Below are 16398 nucleotides of genomic sequence, written 5' to 3'. Positions count from 1 at the left end.
TCCTGCTCCTCTGCTCCGGGCGGTGGCGGAGGCAGAGGCAGCTCCAGCTCCTCTGTCTCTGGCGGTGGTGGAGGCAGAGGCAGCTCCAGCTCCTCTGCTCCTGGCGGTGGTGGAACCAGCAGGTATTCACCCTCTGCTGGTGGAGGTGGGAGGGGCCAGCAGTCCTCCCACTGCGGTGAAGGTGGAACCAGCAGGTATTCACCCTCTGCTGGTGGAGGTGGGAGGGGCAAGCAGTCCTCCCACTGCGGTGGAGGTGGAACCAGCAGGCATTCACCCTCTGCTGGTGGAGGTGGGACCAGCAGGTATTCACCCTCTGCTGGCAGCTTGGGTCCTAGGGCTGTGGAAGCCCCGACTTCCCTCTCTTCGGGCTGTGGACGCACCGACTCCTCCCTTTTGGGCTGTGGACGCACCGACTCCTCCCTGTTGGGCTGTGGACGCACCGACTCCTCCCTGTTGGGCTGTGGACGCACCGACTCCTCCCTGTTGGGCTGTGGACGCACCGACTCCTCCCTGTTGGGCTGTGGACGTTCGGGCTCCTCCCACTCAGGCGTTGGACGTTCGGGCTCCTCCCACTCAGGCGTAGGACGTTCGGGCTCCTCCCACTCAGGCGTAGGACGTTCGGGCTCCTCCCACTCAGGCGTAGGACGTTCGGGCTCCTCCCACTCAGGCGTAGGACGTTCGGGCTCCTCCCACTCAGGCGTAGGACGTTCGGGCTCCTCCCGCTTGGGCTGTGGACGCTCAGGCTCCTCCCGCTTGGGCTGTGGAGGCAAAACCAGCAGGCATTCTTCCTCTGCTGGTGGAGACGGGGACAGCAGGCATTCTTCCTCTGCTGGTGGACCTGCTACCTGGGCTGCTGTTCCACTTATAATTGCCTCCAGGTAGCTGAGGACCAACCCCACACCTTCCTCCCAGGTGCTTACGGTCTGTTCCCTTGCATATGCCTCCCATCGCTCTCTGTCCATAAATCGCAGGAACTGGACGACTACTGGGATAGACTGGGCCTCCAGCCCAGCATTTTCCAGCATCCAGTCCCGCACTTTGATGGCGTCTTCTGCCATTTTTTTTTTTTTTTTTTTTTTTCCTTTTTTTTAAATCCAAACTGCGGTTCCTGCTCTGGCCTGAGTCCTGGAGGCGCTGTCGATCCCACGCAGGACACCACGTGTCACAAAGACGGCCGGAGTGGGTGGCGTCAGACCAGAAGCAGGGAGTAAACAGACAGAGACTTGGGGTTTTGGTGGAGCTGAGCGAATGGTTTCGCTCAGCATTTAATCAAACAGCACAGAAAATAAAAGGGTTTAACAGACAAAAACACGGGACACGGCACTACACGCCAAAATAAAAAGACAAACAAAAACGGACTACACAGACAAAACACGGTGAGCAGATTTAACTATTACTATTACTATTATTATTATTATTATCTTTACCTCCGTCTCCAATCCCGTTCTCCACTCACCGAACACCTAACCACGAGTGACTAAACGTGCATCTATTTATACCGTTGTGCTGGGATTCAATTACTAATTAATTACTCACTTGAATCCCAGCACGTGAATTCATTACGTGAAACCCCGTGTTCACATATTATATTTTAAATGCACGTGCGTGATGTGCAATCCCGTGCCTAAATACAAATATACACTTTTTAAATACACGTGAAACACAGACCCGTTTATATCCCGTGTACCAATGACTATACACCAACATTTACACACGCAACATACAACACAAATGCACACAGGGACGGGGCGCATTGCCACATGCACACACAGGTTATTTCTGCTTTTATTGTTTTAATATTCCTGTGTGTGTGTTTTAGTGGTTCAATTGTTGTGCTGTTGTGGGGGAGCTGCAAGACAGTGGGGCACTATTTTTATGAGGTCAGTGCTGCATGGGGGCATTGCTCTAAACTAATCCATTTATATATAATTTAGGGTTTGTGGTATTTGGTTTTGGTTTTGGCATTGCACTTCACTTTAATACAGGATTGAGCACTGTGTGTATTATTTTCTTACTTTTCGTGGATTTGTATTATTAAGTTTTGTGTTATTTTCACAGGTGGGATTGGGTGTTGATCAAGGCCTTCTGGGCAGTGGAACACTTCTGAAGCTACCCTGGAGATAACTGAGATTAGGAAAACTTTGCAGAAACAGCAGACCCAAATTAACCATGTATTGTCCCTCTTTGAGCAGCAGCAAGCTACCAGCAGCGTGTGCATTTCCAAATTCTTTCTGGTACAGATTTGATCCTCCGATATGTAACTGCTGTAACCAGGATGGTGTGCAGAAACAGTCCCCGTCGGTAGGAGATCTGAGGGGGGATGGGTGGGCGGGGGCTTTTAATAGGGCTTCACCGGCAGAAATCTAGAATCCATCACTGTTAGGAGTCATACTTTGGTGGGGAGTAGTTTAGTGGCTAATATGGGTGGGGTGTCAATAACCTGTGTCTTGGACACCGGGTCAATGGTGACCACTATAAAATAAAGCTTCTTTAACCAGCATTTATGAGGCTGGCGTGGGGGAAAGCTCTGGTATTGTGGGTGGCTTAAGCTTCAGGCGGCCAATGGGCTGGAAATACCGTACGTGGGCTACTTCATTTTTGTTGCCGATGGCTGGCACTCCACAGGTTAGGAACCTTTAGGGTCGGGTGAGGGGATGCTGCCTACCACACTCCTCCTACCTACTGTTATGGTACAAGTAGTACAGCGGCAAGTGCAGATACTGGTGGTGAATGTGGGAGTAGGGGTAGCATAACTGCACCGCCGGACGGCATTGGGGAGAGCCTATCTAGTGGAGGTAGTACGCAAACCAGGCCAGGGGGTCCAGATTATTGAGCAGGCCGGGGTTCCAGAGCATGTGGGCTTAGTAAACATTCAGACTGTAGCTGATAACACTGGGGAGCTCCACACAGATTTGGACAGTTCACAGTTTCCAGGGCTGGGTATTGGAGAACAGCGTATAGTTCAGAAACTACTACAGGAATACAGGGACGTATTTTCTGAAGGGGAGGGTGATATTGGGTGCACCACAGCTATTACCCATGAAATTCCTTTGATGGATACGGTGCCAGTCCGCCAGCGCTACCGCAGAATACCCCCGTCGCAATATGAGGCTGTAAAAGCCCATATTAAGCAGCTGTTGGATAGTCGGGTTATCGGTGAGAGTAGTAGTCCCTATGCATCTCCTATTGTTCTAGTCCAGAAAAAAGATGTCAATCTTCGGATGTGCATCAGCTATCGCCAGCTTAATGCTCAGACCCAGAACGATGCGTACCCCCTGCCTCATATTGAGGAATCTCTGAATGCCCTTGGAGGAGCTCAGTGGTTCTCTTGACTTGGCCAGTGGATTCAATCAGGTTCCAATAGCGGAACCAAACAGGTACAAGACTGCCTTTTGCACTCCTTTTGGCTAGTTTGAGTTTAACAGGATGCCCTTTGGATTGTGTAACACCCCTGGAACATTCCAGTGCCTGATGGAATGCCTGTTTGGGGATCAGAGCTGTCAATCATGACTCTTGTACCTGGATGATGTCATTGTCTTTTCCTTTACTGTGGACTAGCACTTGGGGCAGTTGCAGATGGTGCTTAGACATCTACAACATCAAGGTCTGAAAGCCAACTTGAGTAAGTGCTTTTTATTAAATTCTGAAGTGCATTATTTAGGACGTGTAGTCTCCAGGAAAAGGGTAGCTACTGATCCTGGTAAGATCAAGGTGGTAGCAGAATGGAAACCACCACAGAGTCTCAGTGAGCTCCATTCATTTCTAGGATTCTGTAGCTATTACCACAGGTTTGTAGAAGGGTTTGCCAAGTTTGCAGCCCCGCTCCACCACCTCGTGGCAGAACTGGCTGGGACAAATAAGAAGTGAAGACAGGGGCGCAGGGCTATCACTGTAAGCAACTGGACCCAGGAGTGTGAAGAGTGTTTTCAGGCACTAAAAGAGAAGCTTGTATCATCTCCAGTGTTGGCCTATGTTGACTTTTCTAAACCTTTTGTCCTAGAGACTGATGCAAGCCATCAAGGGCTAGGAGCTATATTATTAAGGAACAGGATGGAAGGCTAAGTCCTATTGCATTTGCCAGTCAGGGATTGAGACCCACCAAAATAAAAATGGATAACTATAGTTCCATGAAGCTGGAACTATTGGCACTTAAGTGGGCCATGACTGAGAAATTTAGACAATTCTTGCTCGGGCAGCATTGTTTAGTGCTCAGTGCATCATTATGGCACGGCCTGGTAGGCTGAAGGCTGACTTGTCAACGGTACAAGCCCAGGACCCAGTGATAGGGCGGTGCTGGGATTTCTGGAAAAGGTGTCGTGGATCAGCAGTGTGGCGTAGTGGTTAGGGCTCTGGACTCTTGACCGGAGGGTTGTGGGTTCAATCCCCAGTAGGGGACACTGCTGTTGTACCCTTGAGCAAGGTACGTTACCTAGATTGCTCCAGTAAAAACCCAACTGTATAAATGGGTAATTGTATGTAAAAATAATGTGATATCTGTATAATGTGAAATCTTGTAACAATTGTAAGTCGCCCTGGATAAGGGCGTCTGCTAAGAAATAAATAATAATAATAATAATCAGACCTGAATGAGCGGATCCAGTTGGCGAAACCAGTGTCAGAGCTTGTGCGTCAATGGGACCGAATTAAAGAGAAAGAGGGTGTCCTGTACAGGGTAGCTTATCCACCAGGAGGAGGCAATAGGTTTATACCGCTTCTACTGTCGAAACTTCTTCACCGAGAAGTCCTCACCAGTCTACATGACAACCATGGCCATCAAGGTGTGGAGAAGACTACACAGCTGGTCCGCCAGAGGGTGTTCTGGCCTGGAATGGGAGGAATGTGAAGCAGTGGTGTGCGCAGTGTGAACGTTTTACCCTTTCCAAGGCAGTGCAGCCAAAGGTATGAACTTTCATGGGGAACGTGCTCGCTTAAAGACCTTTGGAGATCCTGGCTCTTGACTTCACTGTCTTGGAGCCCTCGAGTGATGGGAGGGAGAACATATTGGTTATTAAGAACGTCTTCACGAAATTTACGCAGACTGTACCTACCCGGGACCAGTGTGCCAGTACTGTGGCCAAGGTGCTGGTACAGGAATGGTTCTACCGCTTCGGAGTGCCAGAGCAAATTCACTCTGACCAAGGTTGAAATTTCGAGAGCAATGTGCTCCACCAACTGTGCCAGGTATATGGAATCAAGAAGAGCCAGACTACTCCTTACCATCCTGAGCGAACCGCCAGTGTGAGAGGTTTAACTGCACTCTACGTGACCTCCTATGGAGCTTGCCTCTGGACAAGAAGCGGTGCTGGGCTATGCATCTCCCCCATATGCTGTTTGCCTATAACACCTCAGTACATCAGACCACCAACCAGTCTCCATACTACCTCCTGTTTGGAAGAAAACCCAACTGCCAGTGGACTTCTGTCTGGGTACAGGTGAAGTAGAGCCCGCTGGGGGGTCAGCAGAGTGTTGGATCCAAGAGCATCAGGAAATCCTCTAGACAACCTACCATGAGATGAAAAGACGGTTGGTAGAGGCAGCGCAGCAAAGGGGTAAGCTGCATAATGAGAAAGTCTATGACGTAGGACTGGCAGAGGGGCAGAGGATTTACTTGAAGAACCATAGCATGAGGGGTCAGAACAAGATCCAGGACGTATGGAGCTCAGTCCAGTACAAGTGGTTCGATCACCTACGGGACATGGTGCGGTTTACTGCATTGAGCCTGTGGATGGGAGTGGACCAGTTCAACATGTAAATCAAGGTGAGATATGACCAGTACACCAGGATACAATTGTTGATATTACTCCTCCACATCACCTTGATCTTGGTTTGTTCCCCTCAGAGTCTTTCACTTCCGAAGAAGATACTTCGGATGACGACAGTGAGGTGGCTGTATGGCAGGGGCTCCAAGACACCCCTATGGAACCTCTTGAGCAGTAAGAAGTGGAATAACCTCTTCCAGAAGCTGGACATGTCCTCCGAAGGACCTGTCGGAGTGCTGCAGGTCAGCACCTCAGCTCACACCATCTACCCTGGTCAACAGTCAGTGCTACAGACGAAGCTGATGGATGGAATGCAGGAGCTTCGAATCTCACGGGTACCTGCACCAATAGTTGTATAGTCGAGTCACTGTCAGGGATACATCCAGACAGTGACCAGTAAAAGGTAATGTTGACGGGGTGTCAATGCAAAAGGGGGGTGGTGGAATGTAGCATATGTCACCATGGTTACGGGGGTGGGGCACCAAGCAATAAATACAGGCAGTGCAGAGCAGAGAAAGAGCTGTTCCGGGCTGGAGGTGGGTGCGTGTTTTTGTCTCACAGAGTGGTGGAAGGAAGGGATAGGTTACATTTTTGGTCTCCCTTATCTGGTATTGTGTTTTATCGTGCTCTGTATGGTGTTGTTTTAAATAATTAATGCTTGTTTGTTGATAGCAGTGTTAGGGTGAATTCAGAGCGAGGAAAGGAGGTGAATGGTGTCCGGATTCTCCCGAGGTAAATCCAAACAGCATTATTTTTATTTTCTGTATTATTTTTGTTTGTGGCTGAAGGGCATATTATAATTTTTGTTTTGTTTTAAGGACCAGACTGCTGTCACTGGTTTCTGTGTGTTTGTTTTATGTTGCTGGTTGCTGATAGCCGGGCATGTTGTATTGACTAAATTCCCATTGTATTGTTAATTGTGCACTGTAACAGGGCGAGGAGCCCTGTACATTTATTTAGTATTTATTTTTAGAATGGGGTCTCCCCCTCCGCCCCTGTGTTACTTTGTATTTTTGTTTTCTGATTTATTATGTAATTAAATGACGGCAAAAGCTGTGGGTATTGTTTTTGTATTTATTTATTGTATTCAAATATGATGGCGTAGCTGTGTGTTTGTTTGTTATTGTTTTGTTTTCATTTCAAATGTGTTCTGGCAGAGGCGAGGTCCTCTGCCAGGAATAATTAAAAACCTTGTGCAGCAGGTGGCCATCTCCCAAATTAATTAAGTGATTAATTTGTTGCTAAATCGGGAGATGGTCACCTGCATATAAACCAGCAGCTCTCTGCACTCGGGGTGGGTGTTCAGAGGAGGAACAAGAGCGAGAGTGAGAGGAGAGAAGAGAGAAATCTATTTAAAACTAAACGTAAGGATCAGTGAAGGCAGTTGCTCAGCCTGACCTTAGCGTTCTTTTGTGTTCGTGATTATTTTGTTTAAACTTTTATGTGCAGTGTTTTGTGTTTAAATATTTTATTTTATTTTTGAAACTGCAGTACTTACCTGGTGTCAGTTTTTCCTTCCTGCTTCTGGCCTGACGTCACCACACGTCCACCCTGCCACATGCACATGCGCTTTTATTGTTTTAATATTCCTGTGTGTGTGTGTTTTAGTGTTTTAATTGTTGTGGGGGAGCTGCAAGACAGTGGGGCACTATTTTATGGGGTCAGTGCTCCATGGGGACATTGATCTAAACCAATCCATCTATATATAATTTGGGATTTGTGGTATTTGGTTTTGGTTTTGGTATTGCACTTCACTTTAATACAGGATTGAGCACTGTGTGTATTATTTTCTTACTTTTTGTGGAACCAGTTAATTATAATTTGGACTTTGCCTGCTCTTTCTCACCTCCTTTTTGTATGTTAATTAGTATTAACTAATAATTATTATAAGTTATTGTCTGGCGTTTACTTACTGCTGGGAGCCGGATTGGGTGATATTGCCCCTTATAGCAGTTAAGCAATCCGACTCAAACAGCAGCAACACAGCAATATCCCTATGATTAGGGATAGGGATATTGCCTCAGCAACATTATATTTTGGTTTGTTATTTATTTCTTTGCACACTGTAGTGCTGTCGTTTATTATTTGTTGCACTGTGGACCTGCCTGTGTTGATTAAAGTATGGCCACTACTTTTTATATTGTTTTACCATTTGTTCTGTAAATAAATTAATTGCTCTTTTGAGCACCACCTGACTGAGTCTCTGGGCTTCCATTTATTTGCAAGGGGCTTGTGTGGGGAACATTGGGGTGAAGGAATTATATTGTGGAACCTAGTTAAGGAGATGCTAACCCTCCAGTTAAGTTAGCTGGTATAGTATCAACTGAAGAATACCCTGTCTGGGTTAAACCAGAGAGGGGTTCCGCAAACCAGAGCCGCACCTTGCCACACCTACAAAATAAATGAATGATAAATTGAAGCTGACCTAATGGGCGATCCCTGGTATGTATTTATGTGAATGAATTATGATATAGTTTACCAAGTGTTGCTGGTGCTGCATCTTCTTTCATTAAATAAAGACAGGCCATTTCTTAGAGAAAGATGCATCCATTTGCAGTGTTTAATTGTTTCAGCTCCAGCAGGAAAGCTCAGTGACTGAGGCCTGTACTCCACTCACCTGCGGCAGCGGTTGTTTGCTCCAGCTCCAGCAGGAAAGCTCAGTGACTGAGGCCTGTACTCCACTCACCTACAGCAGTGGTTGTTTGCTCCAGCTCCAGCAGGAAAGCTCAGTGACTGAGGCCTGTACTCCACTCACCTACAGCAGTGGTTGTTTGCTCCAGCTCCACCAGAAATAATTAGTGACAGACCTGGACTTCTTCAGGAGTGCAGTACAACAGATGGTTGTAAGGCCTAGACTCTATTACGTTAAATATCTGTTTTATAGTTTTATTCATTTGCCTTTGCAGCAGTATATTGGGGGGTTTGATGTTGACATTTTACTTGTCTATTTGTTTACAGATTTATTTATTTATATACTTTTTATTACTAACTACCATTGTGTATTTTTATTTACTATTTAGTTTTAACCATGTCTGGTACAGATAACGATACAAAGGCCATGCAATGTAATTCTTCTAATATGTTCACTGTGATTAGCTGTTCAAAATATGTGAGCAAATTTATATGTGAAAAATGTAATATTAATCAAGAGTTGATAGATAAAATATCTTAACTGGAAAAACGCATAACAACCCTTTGAGAATAATTTAAGGTTGTTGTAGTAAAACCACTGTTTAAAAAACCTGCTATGGATCCAAAAGTTCTAACAATTTCAGGCCTATTTCTAATCTTCCCTTTTTATACAAAGTTTTAGAGAGAGTAGGAGCTAACTACTACATTTCTTGCAGCACATGATATATATGAGAAATTTCAGTCAGGCTTCCGCCCGTGTCGTAGTACTGAAACTGCACTTATGAGAGTGGTAAATGGTGTGCTGTTATCCTCCGATATGGGCTCACCCTCAGTTCTTATGCTTCTAAGTGTAGCATTCAACACTATTGATCATCCTATTCTGATTGATCGTCTTGAGAATCTAGTGGGATTCTCAGGTTGTGTCCTGTCTTTGTTTAAATCCTATCTTTCAAATAGGTTTCAATTTGTTAAAATTGAGGAAGAAAGTTACATGTTGTGTCCTGCAGGTTTCCGTTCTTGGTCCAATTTTGTTTTTCTTGTATATGCTTCGCTTGGGGCAATATTGTCCGTAGACATGCAGTACATTTTCATTGTTATGTTGATAATACTCAATTATATTTATCTCTAAAACCGGGTGACACCTCAGCTGAAAATAATGTGATTACCTGTGTTGCTGACATTAAGCAATGGATGTCAAAAAAAGTTTTAACGTCAAATTCGGAAAAAAACAGAGATGATACTCTTGGGATCATAGAATCAACTAAATAATATAAATCCTTCTGATTTTAGATTTTCTCCTCTGAGTAAAAGCTGAAATGTGGGTGTCATTTTTTATCCAGATATTTAATTCGAGCCACACATTAGGAATGTAACTTTTTATTTAAGAAATATTGCTAAACTAAGATGTTCTCTTTTGCTGCAGGAGGCTGAGAGACTGATGCATGCCTTTATAACACCTAGTATTGATTATTGCAATGCTCTTTTTTCTGGTACATTTTATAGATTTATACAGTGTACTTGGTCTCCTTAATTCACCTCCAACCCCCGCACAGTCTTCTCCCTATCATCCTTGAAAAATATGGTCATCTAAGACAAACAGGATATCCATTTTTATTTCTCTATTAAACTGCCTTGCAGGAAGCAGTATTCTGTCAACAAAACACTGTCGTTCCATGCAATTACCATAGTTTACCATGGTTTGCTATGTTTTTTTTTTATATATGCCTTACAATACCTTGCTGGTCTTTACAATGCTTACCTATGCTTTACCATGATTTCACAATGCTTTATTACACTTTGATATGCTTTTACTATGGGCTGTTATCTTGTGCAATTGTTCTAATGTTAAACTGCAAAATGGAAGCAAGAATAGTAAAAATAGTAAAAAAAAATAAAATAAACAGATCATACAGCATGTACTACAGCAGGGGTTTTCAGCCTTTTTTTGAAACTACCCCTTCTGTCTGGGGGTACCACAGTTGCAATAAAAGGGAGAATAATTTGATTAACACATTTCTTTTTTCCTCCTGTTTTTATTTAATAAATAATTTGTCACAACAGCTTGGGACTGACAAACTGCTAGGCTAGGACAGAATTCCAAACAGTAGGCTTAATTCTTAAAACTTTCAATTACGTGTCTTTGGATGCACAGAATTAAAAGAAAGTATTTGGGACTCTCTTTGGAAACACCCGTATTTGCTTTCTATTCGGCAAAGTTAGTATTAATAATACAAAATAGCGTGCACTGTAAATGCAGACAGATTGTGCTTCCCCGATTAGGATGCTTGGTGGTCCAGTGGTTAAAGAAAGGGGCTTGTTACCAGGAGGTTCACCCCCAAGTCTCTATAAGTCGCTTTGGATAAAAGCGTCTGCTAAATTACATAATAATAATAATAATAATAATAATAATAATAATAATAATAATAATTAGCATTCCATTATAACAGCAAAGTTCATGTGCAGCACAGAGTGCTTTCCATAGGCAGAATTGCCAGATGCCTGCTTCTCCCACCCTATAATAGATATCAGAGTGGAAATCCACTCAATCAAAATCATGCATGCGTACAGGAGTAAAGTGCGGACGTCATAGATTAACTTTGAGCTGCTAAACAAAAATGAAATATTCATGCACAGTGGTTTAGAGATGATATATAATAACGTTAAAAAAATGAATTCAAGATCATTATTTTCTTTTACTTTCATTTTTATTTGTACACTTCTGAGTCTTCCTACATACCCCCGATGACCCTTAGGCATACCCCTGGTCGAAAACTCCTGTACTACAGTACTGTTAACTCAATAAAGAATACTGTGGCCTAGCAGCAGTTTACTAACATAAAACATACATAATGTATCACAATAACTGAAATGTATCATGCAAGTAGTATTGGGAGGAGACTCTTTGACTTACCTGGCACCCTGTGTTCAGATAATCTCAGATATCCACCATCAGACAGAGGATCCAAAACAATAACAGTTACTTCTTCAGAAGGCAGAAGAGGAATGAGAAGAACAGATTGTCTTCCTTCCTTGGCAACAGGTATAAGTGTGTGTCCACAAATCCCAGTGAACTACAGAACTTGACAGTTCGCCCTCTCTCTCTCTCTCTCTCTCTCTCTCTCTCTCTCTCTCTCTCTCTCTCTCTCTCTCTCTCTCTCTCTCTCTCTCTCTCTCTCTCTCTCTCTCTCTCTCTCTCTCTCTCTCTCTCTCTCTCTCTCTCTCTCTGTGCTTGCCTTGTGCATCCTGCCTCCTCTCAATCACAGCATGCCCTGCTGAGCACTGGACTCACATGAAACATTAACCAGATCATATCCTCTTATGGGGGGTGTGAACAGGCTGGCTGGTGGTGACGTCAGACCCGGAAGAGAATGGACCTACAGTCAGTACTGCAGGGTATGAAAGCGCTGATGTGCGGTTTAATAATTATAAAAGTAAAAGGTTTGAACAAAACAGGAAACAAAACACTAAACACAAACAAAATGGCACAGTGGCCAGAGACAAAACCAAACAAGTATCATGCTGGTGTAAAACCGGCACGGATAGCAATTGTTATTTATCTAGGCTCTCATCTCACGATTCACGTCTCTCGTTCCACCTCTGAACACACTCAAACTCGATCAGCCAAAGCTGCAGGTTTTTATACATGTGACCATCTCCAAATTAGTAATAAATTATTCAATCTAGAGATGGTCACATTCTCCATGAGTTTAGCTTCTCCATGGGGAAGTTTAACCCCATCCATGCTGCAAAACTATTAACAAAACTAACGTGTTTTTACACACAAACAGTACATTCAAATAATAATAATGCAAAACCATACAATACACACAGGGGCAGGGTGTACCCATCACACATGGTCTTAACACTAGAAGCACCAAGCCGGTCAATTTGACCGTTTTGGGTTTTAAAATTTAAATTACTTTGTGTTCCGGAATGTAATGCGCATGACTGTTCGTGACTTTTCCTAAATATATGTATTAGATATACTGATGGCATTTGAGCCACGTATTCACAAGAAATTGATAATTATAAGCATGTTTACCTAGAAGCGCCAAAACCGGTCATTTTAACCGGTTATTTCAATACATATTTATTTATCAAATATAGCCTATAATCATGCCTGTCCTTTTCAATACAATCAGTTGTCCTTTTCAAGACGCACTTCTGAAAACATAGTGACTGAAACACCGGGCCCAACACCGCACAACAAACACAACATTGACACTGTACTGAGTGCTTTTATGTTTTTATGTTGCTGATAAACATGCAAATGCTATTTCACATAGTACAATGTACAGTAACGCAGGCACATCACATACAAAATAATGATTTGTGGACATTATCTGTGGAGGCGTTGCAAGCAGTTATTGCAATGTTCGTGGCGCATATGGGGGCAAAAGTGTTCATCTGGAGAGCTTGTGGTCCAAGCAGTGGGGAATTTATATTTTTCCGTCAGACAATGGCACACAATCGGTTCAGAGAAATAATGCTATATGTTCATTTTGATGTGAGAGCAACAAGAGTCACATGCCTTCGGACTGATACATTTGCCCTGGCATCGGACATTTGGAACGGTTTCATTACAAACAGTATTGCCTGTTACAAGCCAGGCCAAAACATCACGGTAGATGAGAGCTGTTTCCTATAAAATCACGCTGTCCATTCACCCAGTATATGGCTAACAAACCTGACAAGTTTGGCATCAAGTTCTGACTGGCAGCGGACATTGTTTCAAAATATCTCGTCAATGGTTTCCCCCACTTGGGCAGGGATGATACGCCCTGCTGGCCAGAGACTGGGAGACAGCATGGTGTTGAGGCTGGCAGAGCCATACCTCAACAAAGGGAGAAATGTGACCACCATTTTTTCACATCACTGCAATTGGCCAGAGAATTGAAGAACAAACTGTAATTAAGGCACAACACAACACATGGCACAACAATATTCAGTCAAAACCGAATCTCGTCTGTGGCCTGTAGCTGTATTTTATAACATTTTGGACCTGGCAGCCATCAATGTGTGTGTTCTGTACAAGGAATATACCGGGGAAAACTGCAACAGGAGGGACTTCATCTTGCAGTTAGCTATGAAGCTTTGGCAAGCACCTATGGATCAGAAAAGGACAGAGAAAGATGCCTCTTCTGGCAATGCTGCAGCCGCTGCACCCACATGCAAGAAGAAACAATGCCAGGTTGCAAAATGTCTGTGCCAGTTGTGGAAGGGTAGCATGCGGTAAATGCTCAGGGAAAGTGGAGAAGTGTGTATTGTGTGTGGACTGTACAGGTTAGAAAGTTGCCAGGTATGTAGGCTAAATAAGGCTCTGGACTCTTGACCGGAGGGTCGTGGGTTCAATCCCAGGTGGGGGACACTGCTGCTGTACCCTTGAGCAAGGTACTTTACCTAGATTGCTCCAGTAAAAACCCAACTGTATAAATGGGTAATTGTATGTAAAAATAATGTGCTATCTTGTAACAATTGTGTCGCCCTGAATATGGGCGTCGGCTAAGAAATAAATAAATAAAATGTTATGTAAATAGTTTATTGTATTATAGTTATTTATATTTTGAAGTAGTGCATTATATACTATTTTCGAAAAAAAAGAGCCTTTGATGTTATTTTCTGATGTCAGGTAGTGGCAGCAGCGCTGTGTACTCCGGCAGTGACACTACTGTGGGTAGAGGAGGTCTCCTCACTTCTCCCCCCTTCTCTGTAGCCGCCGGTTCCCTTTCCTTGGGCTCTGGCCCCAGAATTTCCAGCAGTGTAATTGCTGCTGCTGGATAGAACAAAGCCCCAGGTGATGACAAGCTGGCCTCCCTGGGCGGCGGTGAGCCAGCCTCCCCTTAAAAATAAGGCTACAGTGCCTGCATTTTTAAGAAGGTGGTTATCTGATAAGCACATGATAACAGCTATTTTCAAAACTATTACTTGTAAAATGTTATCAGTACCAGTACAATAAAATAGCAGAATTTGATAAACAAGGCAGTCTTTTTTAATGTATGTTTTGCTTCATGAGCTATAACAGTGCTTGAAGGAGCACTGAAACATTTGTATTTATATATTGTATATATATTGTGGTGAAGCCCCTCTAGTCAGGATGGACCGTAGCTCTGTGGGTGTGCAAAGAAAGTGTCAGAGTCAGTGTAATGTATTTTAGCGTGGTTTGCACACTTTTATTATTTACAATGAAACAAAAACAAAAACAACAAACACAATCCTAGCTCCCTTGGAGCACTACCTACGTTTTTCTTTTAAACCTAAACCTAAAGCCAGGGAAGGCGAACACCTTTTGCCCTGTAAAAATTAAATATATATTTTAAGGAATACCTTCTTTTTATACCATGTGGCCAGGGGATGATTGACAATTAATCACTCAATCATCCACCACTTGGTTACATTCCACACTCTACCACTCACTCTCAAACAACTAAACAATCAGCCACCATGTGGCTGTGCAAACCGTGGCCAACTTGGTTGCAGCTATCCCTTCACCAAGATGGCCACCAGCAACCAAACCTTTATCTACACACACACATGCACCCATGGGTAGAGACCCTGCTTTACCACTATATATATATATATATATATGTGTGTGTGTGTAAGGTATAAACCACGATGGGCCGTGCGGTTCCTATGATATATATGAGAAGTGGTATATATCATCGGAACCTCACGGCCTGAAGTGGTTTATACCGCTTATAACACGGCTACCAGTCATTTGTGGGAAGAAAAATTATTAAAATAATTAAAACACATTTAAATTGACAAAACCAGAAACTTTTATTGTGTATACATCCGCAGTGTAATATAGTCCCAAATTAAATTAAATTAAATTAATTTTCGCTTATTAAAAATAAATTTCACGTTAGTTTATTGTGAATTTCTGCATCTAAAGTGCCATCTCATTAGAAATTAGAGGACTGAGCACAAGCTGTGATGATGGGAGTTTCAAATGACACTAAGGAAGTAAGGGGAGCAGCTGCGATGGAGACTGAAGCCAGATCTTGAAGTAAGTTTGTGAATTAGTTATATGTGAGGCACACATATTCTAGTACGTTTTCATCCTTTTGGATCTCAAAAAATGTTTTGGTAAGTTGTCGGACACCCTCGTGTCCAAGTCGTGCCAGATTAAGTTGACGATCAAACCAGACTTTACGCACCAATCCGATCGCGGTGTCAGGGGACAGTACCTCAGTTTCCCGCAGACGCTTAGAATCCAGGCCGGTAATTCGGGGGGTGGTGTCAGGCCTTGTCTTTACTTGCTTTTCTAAGAGTTTTCCTGACTGACAGTTATACATTATTGCTGGTTTTAAACTCGCTGTCAGCAGAGATGTTAAAACTTCTACTGTTAAAATATGTATTTAGTCCAGCTCAGCGTTATAAAAATGTAGACTGAATACTGGTCCTCAGTTGAACTTCTTGCACTGGCATAAAATTCCCTTATGTTGTATTTCCATCTTTTTTTCTTTAAGTACATTAACCAGCTCATGCTGTAGTTTTTTTTGTGTTTTTATTTCAATCTTTGTTTTCTTCTATTTCATTTAGCTGTTCCTCATCTACTGTTATGTGTCTACTCTTGCTGTGCACTTATTTTATTTATTTATTTTTTTCAGATGCACGGTCATGTGATGCTGTTTAACCAATCAGAGGTTGTTATTTTTCCAAGCCAGTAACAAAAACAGTAACAAAAACTTTGTTAAAATAACGTTTAGTTTGCAGTTCAGAATCACAAAGGTCTGGAAATGGGACATTAAGTCACGCAACCTTAACTTGCCCCTATAATGCCTATGCGTCACATCAGATATGATGTCATACATGACATCAGTAATGACATCAGCAATGAACAATCATATGACAAATGCTCCACCAAGAATGCCCAGAAGGACATGACTTGGGTGTGTTTGTTGGTCTGCAGAATATTGTGCCGTCAGCTGTTCTTAGGAACTCATATGACAATGACGAGACAAAACAGCAGAGTTTGCTATGTTTCTGCCATTATTATTTTTCTTAA

At 43.2% G+C, this 16398-nt stretch overlaps 1 protein-coding gene across 1 annotated transcript in view; it reads right to left on the bottom strand.

Moving 5' to 3' along the window:
* prkg3 (protein kinase cGMP-dependent 3) overlaps window positions 1-11489 on the bottom strand; it is a 57068-nt gene extending 45579 nt beyond the window's left edge. Inside the window, exon 1 of the mRNA XM_034016989.3 lies at window positions 11302-11489. The gene's annotated coding sequence lies outside the window, so the exon portion shown is untranslated. The remainder of the gene's footprint in view (window positions 1-11301) is intronic.
* Between the last annotated feature and the right edge of the window lie 4909 nt (window positions 11490-16398).

This window comes from Acipenser ruthenus, chromosome 6 (genome assembly GCF_902713425.1).
Source record: "Acipenser ruthenus chromosome 6, fAciRut3.2 maternal haplotype, whole genome shotgun sequence".
Lineage (NCBI taxonomy): Eukaryota > Metazoa > Chordata > Actinopteri > Acipenseriformes > Acipenseridae > Acipenser > Acipenser ruthenus.
Note: the sequence above shows the minus strand (reverse complement) of the source record. Positions and strands in the feature narration are given on the sequence as shown.